The following is an 11,845-nucleotide window of genomic DNA, read 5'->3' on the forward strand; positions in this document are numbered from 1 at the left end:
TGGTCCTGGGTTTAAGAAAACCAAAGGAACAGGTAAGCACCATGGTCTCTGGTTTAGCTCCTGCTGCCAGGTTCCTGCCTTGAGTTCCTGCCCCATGTCCCACCACGATGGCCTGTAGCTGGAAGATGAAATAGCCCTTTCCTCCCCAAGTTGCGTGTGGTCATTTTGTCACAGCAACAGAAAGCAAACTGAGACAGGCTCTCATGTAGCCCAGGCTGGCCTCAAACTCACTATAGAGCTAAGGATGGCCTTGAACTCATGATCCCTCTGCCTCTACCTCCCCAGAGCTGAGATTACAGGTGTGCACCACTATACCCAGATAACTCCCCCCCACCCCCACTGTGTTGCCTGGACTTCAATCAAGCTTCAGAATCAAGTGTCCTCTGTTGCTGGGATTATGGCATGTATGTACCACCACACCCCAGCCTCTGGCAGTCTTCCTTTGTGTAGGCCAAAAGCGTGTAGGGTGGAGGTACAAGGCAGTTAGATTTTCTTGCTCGGGTCTGCCTTTATGCAGATAAGATACCAGAGAGGGCGGCTCACTGGGCCGAGGGGCACAAACCTGCCTCTTCCCTTTATCACCCCCTTGGCTACCATCCCAGGAGGAAGCACAGACCTGCATGAGACTTCTCTCAGGATCTGTTGGAGGAGCACAGAGGAGAGCGAGCTTTGAGGGTGAGTCGGCCGTAGGCTGGGCATAGATCTGGGAAGAATTTGTTTTGGATGTTGTGAGTCAGGGTCTCATTCTGTATAGTTCAGGCAGGCCTGGAACTCCTGGTCACCTTCCTGCTGGGGCTTCCCAGTGTTGGAATTACCTGCTTGTGCCACCATACCCAACTTGGAATTATTGATGGGTGACGTTCAGGAAAAGCAGAGGGCAATGCTTCTCAGATGTTTATGTCAGTCTTAGCCAACTGGAGATCTGAGTGTCTCATAGCCAAGATTTGCAGTATTGGAAGATCCAAGCCAGGTAAGAGCTCTACCACTGAGCTACAACCCCACCTGGTCTCTCTCTCTCTCTCTCTCTCTCTCTCTCTCTCTCTCTCTCTCTCTCTCTCTCTCTCTCTCTCTCTCTCTCTCTCATGGCCTTGCTGTATAATCTAGGCCTCTATATAGTCTGCAGCCTTCCTGGAGGTGGGATTACAGGCATATTTACAGTACTGAGGAGTAAACCACCCACCTAACCCAGCGCCCCCTGCTGAGTGACACTCCAACCCTCTTTTAACTGTTTGAGACTGTTAGGGCCCAGGAGAAGTCCCACAAAGGAACACTGACACACATATGCAATCAGCAAGAGCATTTAATTCTTGAGAGTAAAAAGAGATCCAGCATGCTGGGGCCGCTTATCTGTGACAAAGGCAAAAGGGTGACCCCCAGAGACGCTTGCAGGCTCCCTTTGTATACGACTAAAGGAATGGTAAAGGCGGTGCGGCCATTCTATCTTGGATTGGCTTACATGAGTGGCAATCATGTTAGTACGTTCCTGATTGGTTAGAGCTAGCAGGGGTTGGCTAAGGTTATAGTTTTTCTCTTTTTGAGCAGGTTTGAACAAGTCTCAGGCTCTTTGGTTATTGCCTTGAGAAACTATGGGTGGGCTCCGGCCTGGTGAGCAGTTCCTTGCTGGGTGGGGAGGTGGGGGTGAGGGATGGGGAGGGGTGGGGTGGGGGTGTAGGCCCTTGGTGAATGATTGCTCTTTTGTGGCTTCCTCAGAAGCTGCCTGTCCAGAGGCAGGAACTGAGGCCTAGTTCTTAACTGAGTCATTAGGAGCCTGTCATATTTGCCTGGCCTTCTCATTCCCCATTGCCTGGCCATCTTAGAGACAGGGACTCACTAAGTTACCCAGGCTAGCCTGGAATTCATTCGATAGTCCACCCAGACAGGACCTGAACCTGCTTGATCCTTCTGCCTCAGCCTCTCAAGGGGTTAAAGGTGTTTGTCACTATGCTCAGCTATACCTGGCAATACCACTGCCTTTCCAACAAGCCCCTGCGATGATATGGCCTACAGACTCAGCCACCTGGAGGAACTTCCACTTCCAGGAGCCCTAAGGGTGTGGGGCTGTTGCTCAAAGTTTGGATGCAAAGGGGAGCCATGTGGTCCCCACAATGCTGATGGCTTCCACAACGCGTACTCCCCAGCTGTGAAGGTGGGAAATGGAAGATAGATTATCTGGACTTAGTTCTGCCCTGTGCTGGTGAATGATGAACAATGTGGCAAGCCCCAGGGTTGTAACGCTTGCTGATCTGTGGGCTGATTTGAGGATTTCACACTACTGTGGGAACATATGTGCACTTCCTGTTCTGCCCTCCCGTGGCCTTGAAGCACACAGTGCCACACAGCAGTTAACTGAAGCTCTCCCATAGTATGATGAGGAGCCTTCCCTGAAGAGATGTAAGCCATGTCTTCCTCTGCCTCCTAAGGTCCCGTCTAAATGGAACCATGTGGCAGTCTTCTGTGCAAATTTTTTAATTAGCATTATTCTTTTTTAAAATATGTCTTTTACAGATTTATTTATTTATTTATTTATTATGTATACAGTATTCTGCCTCCATGTATAACTGCAGGCCAGAAGAGAGCACCAGATCTCATTATAGATGGCTGTGAGCTGCCCTGTGGTTGCTGAGAATTGAACTCAGGACCTCTGGAAGAGCAGCCAGTGCTCTTAACCTCTGGGCCATCTCTCCAGCCCTTAAAGTATGTTTTTATTGAAATAGAATTATGTCTCTTTTCCTCTTCCTGTCCTCCCTCCAGCAGCAAATACCGATGATTTGCTTGCTTTGTAATGCTGGGGATCAAACTCTGGCAACATGCATGGTTGACAAGTGCTCTGCCTCTAGGCAGCATCCCCATCCCTGAAATGAACCCATTCAAACGGCTAAGGTGGGGCCGGATCGACGGCTCAGAGGCTGAGAACACTGGCTGCTCTTTTACATGACCCTGGTTCCATTACCAGCACATGGCGGCTCACAACCACCTGTACTCCAGTTCCAGGGGATCCAGTGCCCTCCTCTGGCTTTCTCAATTATATCACCTATATGATACACACATATACATGCAGGCAAAACACGCTTACACATTAAAAAATATATATATAGTGTTTTAAGATGACTGAGGTGGTACACAACTATAATGCCAATATTGAGGAAGTTGAGGCCAGAGAGTGATGAGTTCACACCAGGCTGAGACTCTGGCTCAAAAAACCCATACCAGCAGCTATATCCTAGAGATAGAACACTTGCCTAAACCTGTCCAAGGCAGTCCTGGGTTCTATCCCCCAACATAACCATAAAAAGGCTAAAAAGCTAGAGAGGTATTTCAGTCATTAAGTACTTGTCTTGCATGAGTACCCAAGTTCAATTCACAGAACTCCTGTAAAAAACCGGGGAGGTGGAGACAGGAAGATTCCCAGAGCTGGCTCGCCAGCCAGTCTAGCCTAAGTTGTGAGCTCCAGGCCAATGAGATGCTTCCTCTCAAAGGAGGCAGGCCGTGCTTCTGAGAATGACAGCCAGGGTCGTCTTTTGGCTTCCATAAGCATGTGTATACACATGCGTGTGCACCACCCACATTCAAATAAAAAAGTCAATAAATACATTAAGATATAAAGCCCTCATGTATTTTTTAACCACGGATTGAAAAGTACTGGCATTGGGAGGGTGGGGTGGCTAGCGAGATGGCTCCATGGTGAAAGGTATTTCCTGCCCTTCCAGAGGACCATGGGTCCCTAACTCCCATGTCAGGCATCTCTCAGTCACTTGTAACTTCAGCTCCAAGGGAAGTGGAACCCTCTGGCCTCTAAGGACGCCTGCACACCCATGACATGTGTGCATGCACACACAAATAAAACTAAAACAATAAATCTTAAAGAAAACAAGTGGTTCTTAAAAACAAAGAGGACATGCTTCATTATCAGAAGCCATGCCCAGTCTGGAGAGATGGCTCAGCAGTTAAGAGCACTGACTGCTCTTCCAGAGGTCCTGAGTTCAATTCCCAGCAACCACATGGTGGCTGACAACATCTGTAATGAGATCTGGTGCCCTCTTCTGGCATGCAGGCAGAACACTATACATAATAAATAAATCTTAAAAAGAAGGAGGAGGAGGAGGAAGAAGAGGAAGAAAAAGAGGAAGAAGAAGAGGAAGAAAAAGAGGAAGAAGAAGAAAAAGAGGAAGAAGAAGAAGAAGAAGAAGAAGAAGAAGAGGAAGAAGAAGAAGAAGAAGAAGAAGAGGAAGAAGAAGAAGAGGAAGAAGAAGAAGAGGAAGAAGAAGAAGAGGAAGAAGAAGAAGAGGAAGAAGAAGAAGAAGAGGAAGAAGAAGCAGCAGCCATGCTCGTTGCTGAGGAACAGTAACAACCTGACTCTCATGCTCTGGGCCCGTGACTCTGAGGAACACACCCTTCTACGCTGTACTGTACTCTATGATAAAGAGGTCAAATTCTGCTCTGAGGAAAAGAACATAGTAAGCTGGTCATGCCTCAGGAACTTCCAGGTGCAGAGTCAGAGTGTGTACGGCGGCCTCCCTGCTTCGGAGACATGGGTCAGAAGCGTGGACAGCTGCTAGAGGATGATAGAGCAGACTCCTGCCTCCCCTCCTTCGTTACTCACCGTTTTGGACTTGGGTTCTCATGGCCAGGGGACACACCCTTGTGGTGTACAGCTGGGGACAGGGCACAAGTGAGAGAAGGCACTTTGGGCAGGCTTTGGACTTTAGGCTCCTCATGTCAACCCCTCTCTAGACAAGGTGCAACCCAACAGCACAGATGAAGAACACATGTGCACGCTTGGACCTCGTTATGACCCTTTCCTTATCATGACGGCTGCGAGACCGGGACCGATGCCAGTCCCTGCCTCAGAGCAACCCCCAGCACACTCCCACCTCAGTTTGTGCCCTCAGGCATCCAGGGCTTTCCACGATGCTGTGTATGCACACTGCTGAATAGCCTGCCATGCTGCCCCATGGCCCAGAAAGATAAGACGTAGGGAAAGATGCATTGGTTGCTGCTAACTAGAATGCTCTATAATTTGAATGCAAAAGAAAGTGATTGCAATTGTGATAAGGTAGAAGCTGGAAACCCCCATCTGCAGCCATCAGTACACCAGGGGCCTCAGGCCACTCACTGCTGGGAGAACACTTTGTCCTTGGCTTTAAAATCTGAAGAGGTGGCAGCGTTGCTTGGTGGCAAGAGCCGTGAGCATACACCAACGTGGAAAATTAGGGTAGAGTCAGAACAAAACCTGCCTGTATGTGTGGTGTCCTCACTTCTCTTCACACCTCCATCATTTAGGTGAGGCATGTAATCCCAGCACTCTGAGGTGGAGGCAGGGAGGCCAGGAGTTTCAGGTCATCTTCACTGTATATATGGAGTTTTAGGCCAACCTGGGTTATTTGAGATAACCACCAAGGGACTGGGGGCATGATTCAGAAGTTAAGAGCACTGGCTGCTCTTCCAAAGGACCCGGGTTCAGTTCCCAGCACCCACATGATGGCTCACAACCATCTTTAACTCCTATTTTAAGGGGTCTGATATCCTCTTCTTGGCTTCCTTGGGCACTAGGCATGCACGTGATGCACATACATACATGCAGGCAAACACTCATAGACATACAAATTAAAATAAAAAAATAAAATCTTTTTCAAAAAAACAACCTCTACCAAAAATCACACTCTGTATCATTTTACTAAACCTTTTCTTCCCCATTTACAGTGTACAGGTGAACCCAGGGCCTCATTCATGATGGGCATCTGAACGACACTCCCTTCCCAAACATCTTTGAGACCAAGTCTCAGTATATAATCCAGATGGATGCTACTCAAATCTTCCAATCTCAGCATTCACAGTGTAGGGATATTTATATAGATGTATGGATATGGATATATAGATAGATATAGATATAGACCACGATGATGCCCAGTATGATGATTAGTTTTAAATGCCATACTTGTGTCAACCTAGAATCTTCTGAGACAAGAGCCTCAGCTGAAGAAGTGCCCAGATCAGGCCTGTGGGCATGTCTTTAGGGGATTGTTTTGATTGTTGATTGACATGGGAAGTCCCAGTCCATTGTGGACAACACCATTCCCTAGGCAGGAGCTCCTGCACTATTCAGAACAGGAGAAAGCTACATGAGAACAATAGGCAGCTTGGGTGCATTTGATCTCTGCCTTTGACTGTGACTATGATATGACTGATTACTGACTGAGTTCCTGCCCTGGTTTCCCCTCAGTGATGGACTGTGACCCAGAAGTATAAGCCAAGTAAACCTCTTCTCCCTTAAGTTGCTTTTGGTCAGGATGTTTTATCACAGCAACAGAAAGGGACCCAGGTCACCCAGCTTCTCCCAGCTTCTTAATGCCTTCTTCTCTTTGTTCCAAAAGCAAGTTCCTGAACTCAGCAGGAGGCAGTCGGATCTCTGTTAGTTTGAGGCCAGCCTTATCTACATAGTGAGTTTCTGGACAGCCAGGGCTGTGTAGAGAGACTCTGTCTTAAAAACAAAAACAAACAAAAAGATAAAGAAGGCAAGGCTACAAGCCCTGGCAGGTGTCTGCCTGCCTGTGGGTGTCCACAGAGGTTTCCTAGTGAGATCTGAGCTCACTTTACCCAGCAGGGCTGCATAAGGGGATGGACTGACCACGTGCGTGGTTACCAGGTGCTGGAAGGGTCTGCACTTGGCTGTGCTGTAGGCTTTGATCTAGCAAGGGGAGGGCTTTTGCCCTTAAAAAGCCCATTAGAAGGGACAGAAGGGGCCGGTATTTCTATCTGACTCTCTCACCTCTATTTTTCTATCTAAATATTTCTCACTTCTCCCTCCTCAAGAGTACTCTGAGGTAAAAGTGGGAGCGGGTCTCCCACACCTGCCATCCGCCAGTCTCCTCTCACTGTTCCCTTTACGCACTTCAGACAACCTAATTTTGCAATTCCTTCATTGCAATGTGCATGCTATTAGTGCATACTGTCCCCTTCTGGCGCCCACCACTGCCCCGACTTCCATGTTCAGCCCTCCCCGACTCCCTACCCCTGCCAAGAACCATTCATAGCCCCGAGTTGCTCAATATGTTCATGTGACTAAACTCCATACGCTGCTTAGTTTTTTTTTGTCAATGGACAGGAAGACTGACCTCAACTGAGAAAACGCCTTCATCTGATTGGCTTGTGGGCAAGTCTGTGGGGGCATTTTCTTGAATAATAATAATGGATGTGGAAGGGCCCAGCCCATTATGGGTGGTGCCACCTTTGGGCAGGTGGTCCTGGGATGTATTAAAAAGGCAAGTCACGGAGACCAGACAGTAAACTGTGTTCCTCCATGGTCTCTGCTCGGTTCCTATTCTAGGTTCCACCTTGGCTTCCCCCAAGGGTGCTGTCGTCAGGAGATGGACTAAACCCTCCCCTCCCTAAGTTCTTTTGGGTCATAGTCTTTATCACCGTATAGGAAGTAAACTAGGACATTCTGTTTCCCCCAATGAGAGTCTGAGCCCTCAAGAGGCCACGGCTATTTCTGTACCCATTGCCTCTCCTCTCTGGTAGAAAAGGCCCAGTAAATAAAAACACCGACTAAAGAGAAAATCATACATAAACTCACAGCCCAGAAAAAGCTGCTCCCAAACTCTAAGATTTCCTTCTCTCCCCGACATCCTTCCCTTTCTTGTTTTTTGTTTTAGACATGGTCTCACACAGCCCAGGCTGTCTATCCGAGCATGACCTTGATCTACCTGCCTCCACCTCCCAAGTGTTGGGATTACGAGCTGTGACCACACCAGGCAAGACTTATTCTCGAACTGTGTGCTGACCGTTTCTGTGCTGTGTTACTAATCATGATTTTGGAATTGAGGTCTGTGACCTAAATCTTCATCCCAGAATTCTGGGCAAAGTTCCTTCACCATTTAGAAGCACCTTACGGGGCTGGAGAGATGGCTCAGCAGTTAGAGCACTTGTTCTTGTCGGGGAGCCAGATTTGCTTTCCGGCACCCACATGGTAGCTCTTAACCATCAGGTGACTCTAGTTCCAGGGGATCTGTGTCCCTCTTCTGACCTTGGCAGGCACCAGGCATGCACGTGGTACACACACACACACACACACACACACACACACACACACACACACATACATACAGGCAAACCCATGAGAATACTCACACGCATAAAATGAAGTAAATAAATCTTTTAGACCATTTTGGAAACAACTTAATGTGAAAGGTTGATCCTGAGAGGATGTTTGGTGGCTTTGGTGTCTCCTATTGTTCCCCACAGTGGGTCAAAACTGCCTCCCGGAGAGGAGGGAGTCCCCCCAGGTACCGCACCTGAGTCACACAACTTTTTCTCTTTAACCCTCTGGCTCTTACCAGAGATGGCTCCGAAACACAGGTCACGTTACTGGAAATATTAGTCATATGTGTTCCTGCCACATGCCTCATTCTGTGATCTGTAACTCACCCAAATGTCCATGAGTGTGGAGGCCCACAGAGGTTTCCTAGTGAGATCTGAGCTTGCTTCACCCAGCAGGGCTGTATTAGAGGATTGCTTGACCACGCGTGTGGTTACCAGGTGATCGGAAGGGTCTGCACTTGGCTGAGCTAGGGGGAGGTCTTCAGTTCCACCCTTGGCATTCCTATAAAAGGCCCTTTAGAAGAGACAAAGGGGGCTGGTGGATAAGGATCCAGGCCCTCCCGAGGCTACCCTGTGTTTCTGTTTCTCTCTCCCATCCTTCTGCCTAAGTCTTTTATCTCTCTCTCCCCAAGATTACCCTAGGGCGCCTTCAATCCCAGCACTTGGGAGGCAGAGCCAGGCGGATCTTTGTGAGTTCGAGGCCAGCCTGGTCTACAGAGTGAGTTCCAGGAAAGGTGTCAAAACTACACAGAGAAACCCTCCCTTGAAAAAACAAAAACAAAAACAAACAAACAAAAAAGAGTACCCTGGGATAAAATGTGGGAGCCAGTCTCCCAGTTGGCCTCCCACACCTGAGTTCATCGGTGGTGTTTCTTTCTTCCTTCCTTTCTTCCTATCTTTCTTTCTTTCTTTCTTTCTTTCTTCCTTTCTAAGAATTTTTTAATTCATTTTACATACCAACCACAGATCCCCCTCTCTTCCCTCCTCCAGCCTCCTCCACCAACCCACCCCCCCATTCCCTCCTCTGAAAAGGTAAGGCCTCCCCATGGAGAGTCAGTAAAGCCTGGTACTTTCAGTGGAGGCAGGTCCAAGTCCCTCCCCCTGCATCAAGGCTGTGCAAGGCATCCCACCATAGGTAGTGGGCTCCAAAAAGCCAGCTCATGCACCAGGGATGGATCCTGATCCTACTGCCAGGGCCCCTTAAGCAGACCAAGCTACACAACTGTCTCCTTTATGCAGAGGACCTAGTCCAGTCCCATGCAGGCTCCACAGCTGTTGGTCTAAAGCTCCTGAGTTCCCACTAGCTTGGTTTGGTTGTCTGTCTAAAGACACTGTTTTAGAACAATTGCTCAGACTTGAATGGAAAGAGGGAAGGAAGAAGGGGGGAGGGAGGGACAGAGGAATGGATCCTAACTGAAATGCTTACATCAAAATAAATTGCAAATGGATCAAAGAGTTGACCCTTTAAAAATCACCGTGTGTGCACACACGCATGGCCAACATGCACTTGTTGGGGGTCAGAAGACAACTGCTGTGGGATGTTCTGTATGTCAAATGTGTTGCTCTGATTGGTTAAGATAAATAAAGTACTGATTGGCTAGTAGCCAGGCAGGAAGGACAGGGTAGGTGGGACAAGGAAAAGGAGAAGGCGGGGAACAGGAAAGCTGAGGAGGGGGATACTGCCAGCTGCTGCCATGACAAGATGTAAGGTACTGGTAAGCCATGAGCCATGTGGCAAAGTATAGATTAATAGAAATGGGCTAAATATAAGAGTAAGAGCTAGACAATGATAGGCCTGAGCTAATGGCCAAGCAGTTTAAGTAATATAAGTGTTCATATGATTATTTTATACGTGGGTTGTGGGACCGCGGGGGTTTGGTGTAACCTGGAGAGAAGCTCTCCAACTACAGACATCTTTGTATTATTGGTTCTCTCGCTGCACCTTTTACACGGTTCCAGGGATCAAACCCAGATAGCCAGGCTTGCTCACCCAGCAACCTTACTAGCTGAGCCAAATCACACCACCTCACAAAAATAAAATAAAAATAAAAAATGAAAAAATGTGTAAATGATCTCACAGTGGTACAAATAAATAATAGAAAAGAAAACCTAAAAGCCGTTAAAAACAAAGCAAAACAACAACAAAAAAAAAACCCACAATCTTTTCTTTAGTAAGTAAAATTTTTTTGCAAAAAATAATACAAGTATGGCCCGAGAGTAGGGGAGAAAGAGGCATCAGGATTAACGTATAGAAGAAGTCAGTCGGCCAAAAGATCAGAAACCGTTCCCCACCAGGGCTCCATGTTACAAGAACAGAGCATGCGCCAGAGAAGCCCCTCGCTCTCCGAGGGGAGATGGCCGGCGCTGCCCCGACCCCTTGGACCTGTCCCGACACTGAAGCCTACTTCTTCCCACAGCAGCGCCTTTCTCTTTTTTAAATACACTTAAAAAAAATCACAGTCCATGGTCCAGTTCTTTGTTCTCTAGCACAAGAACGTGCACATCTCAACAGGCGCCCTCTGGGACCTTAGCCCCTCACACCCACCTACAACACATACATCAGTTTAAAATGAACATTTACTATTTTATATATGCCTGACCTACGATATTTCTATGTAAGTCAACGTCTGCGTTATGGCATCTAAGTGTTCAGAAGCCGCCACAGCAGCCTAAGACACTTCTCTTAACCCATTTTACTAGAAGCCTCTGAAGAAACTGATACCACAGTTTTCATTTTACTGCTCTACGTCACAACCTAGATCTTGGTGGTGTTTCTTAAGGTTTTTTAAAACTCTGACAGTTGAGCTGGTGGTTCAGACTTGTGGGTGACCCCAACATTTGGGAAGCTGAGGCAGGATTCTCTCAGGTTCAAGGCCTGGCTGAGCTATATAGTGGATTCCAGAACAGCCTAGATTACAGAATGAGACTTTGTCTTAAAACAAAAGTGAGGGGTTGGGGATTTAACTCAGTGGTAGAGCGCTTAAGCACAAGGTCCTGGGTTCTGTCCTCAGCACCGGAAAAAGAGGATAAATAAAAGCATAAAAATAAATCCCAAAGCTAAAATACAGTGGCAGATTTCCTTCCTCATCCAGAAGCCAACAGAAGCAAGGGCAGGATGGACAGGGAAAGCTCAGCAGGCCGAATCCATCTGCCACCGAGGGGCAGGGCGCAGGGGAGGTAACAAGAGGAGGTAGTCTGAAAACCAAGAAGATCCACGAACTCCCAGGCCAGAAGCACCCAGGGCGCTGTGTCCCCAAGAGTGCCCACTGCCCTCCTTCCAGCCCTAGAGCCTGATAGCTGTGGCATGGCTGCGCCCTGAGACTCAGGACCGGTCTTCAGAGAACACATAAGACGTGTCTATAGAACTTCCAGGAGTGCCCTGAAAGTGCCCTGGGCGCAATGGCCCTGATTCCTGTGGGCAGGCTGCGGTTGGGGCACGAAGGACCATCCAGGGTGAGGAAGACCAGACGGAAGCGCGGCCCATACTGCGGTGCAGCGGCGCACCCCCTCTGCCCTGGCTCAGCTCAGGCATATGCCCTCGAGACTGAGTGAGGACGAACGTTGGTCACGCCGAGCTGCGACTGCGCGGGAACCAGATACTGGCTGGATATTCTCTGAGGGTCTGAACACAGACCTGCGCCTGCCCTGTTGGGGAAGTCGAGGCAGAGATTGAACCCTCCGCTTTCAGATCCCTTCTTATCACAAACAGGCAGAGAGAAGAGAAATAGCTGGGGGCTAAGAAGCTGGT

This window comes from Onychomys torridus, chromosome 2 (genome assembly GCF_903995425.1).
Source record: "Onychomys torridus chromosome 2, mOncTor1.1, whole genome shotgun sequence".
Taxonomy (NCBI): Eukaryota; Metazoa; Chordata; class Mammalia; order Rodentia; family Cricetidae; genus Onychomys; species Onychomys torridus.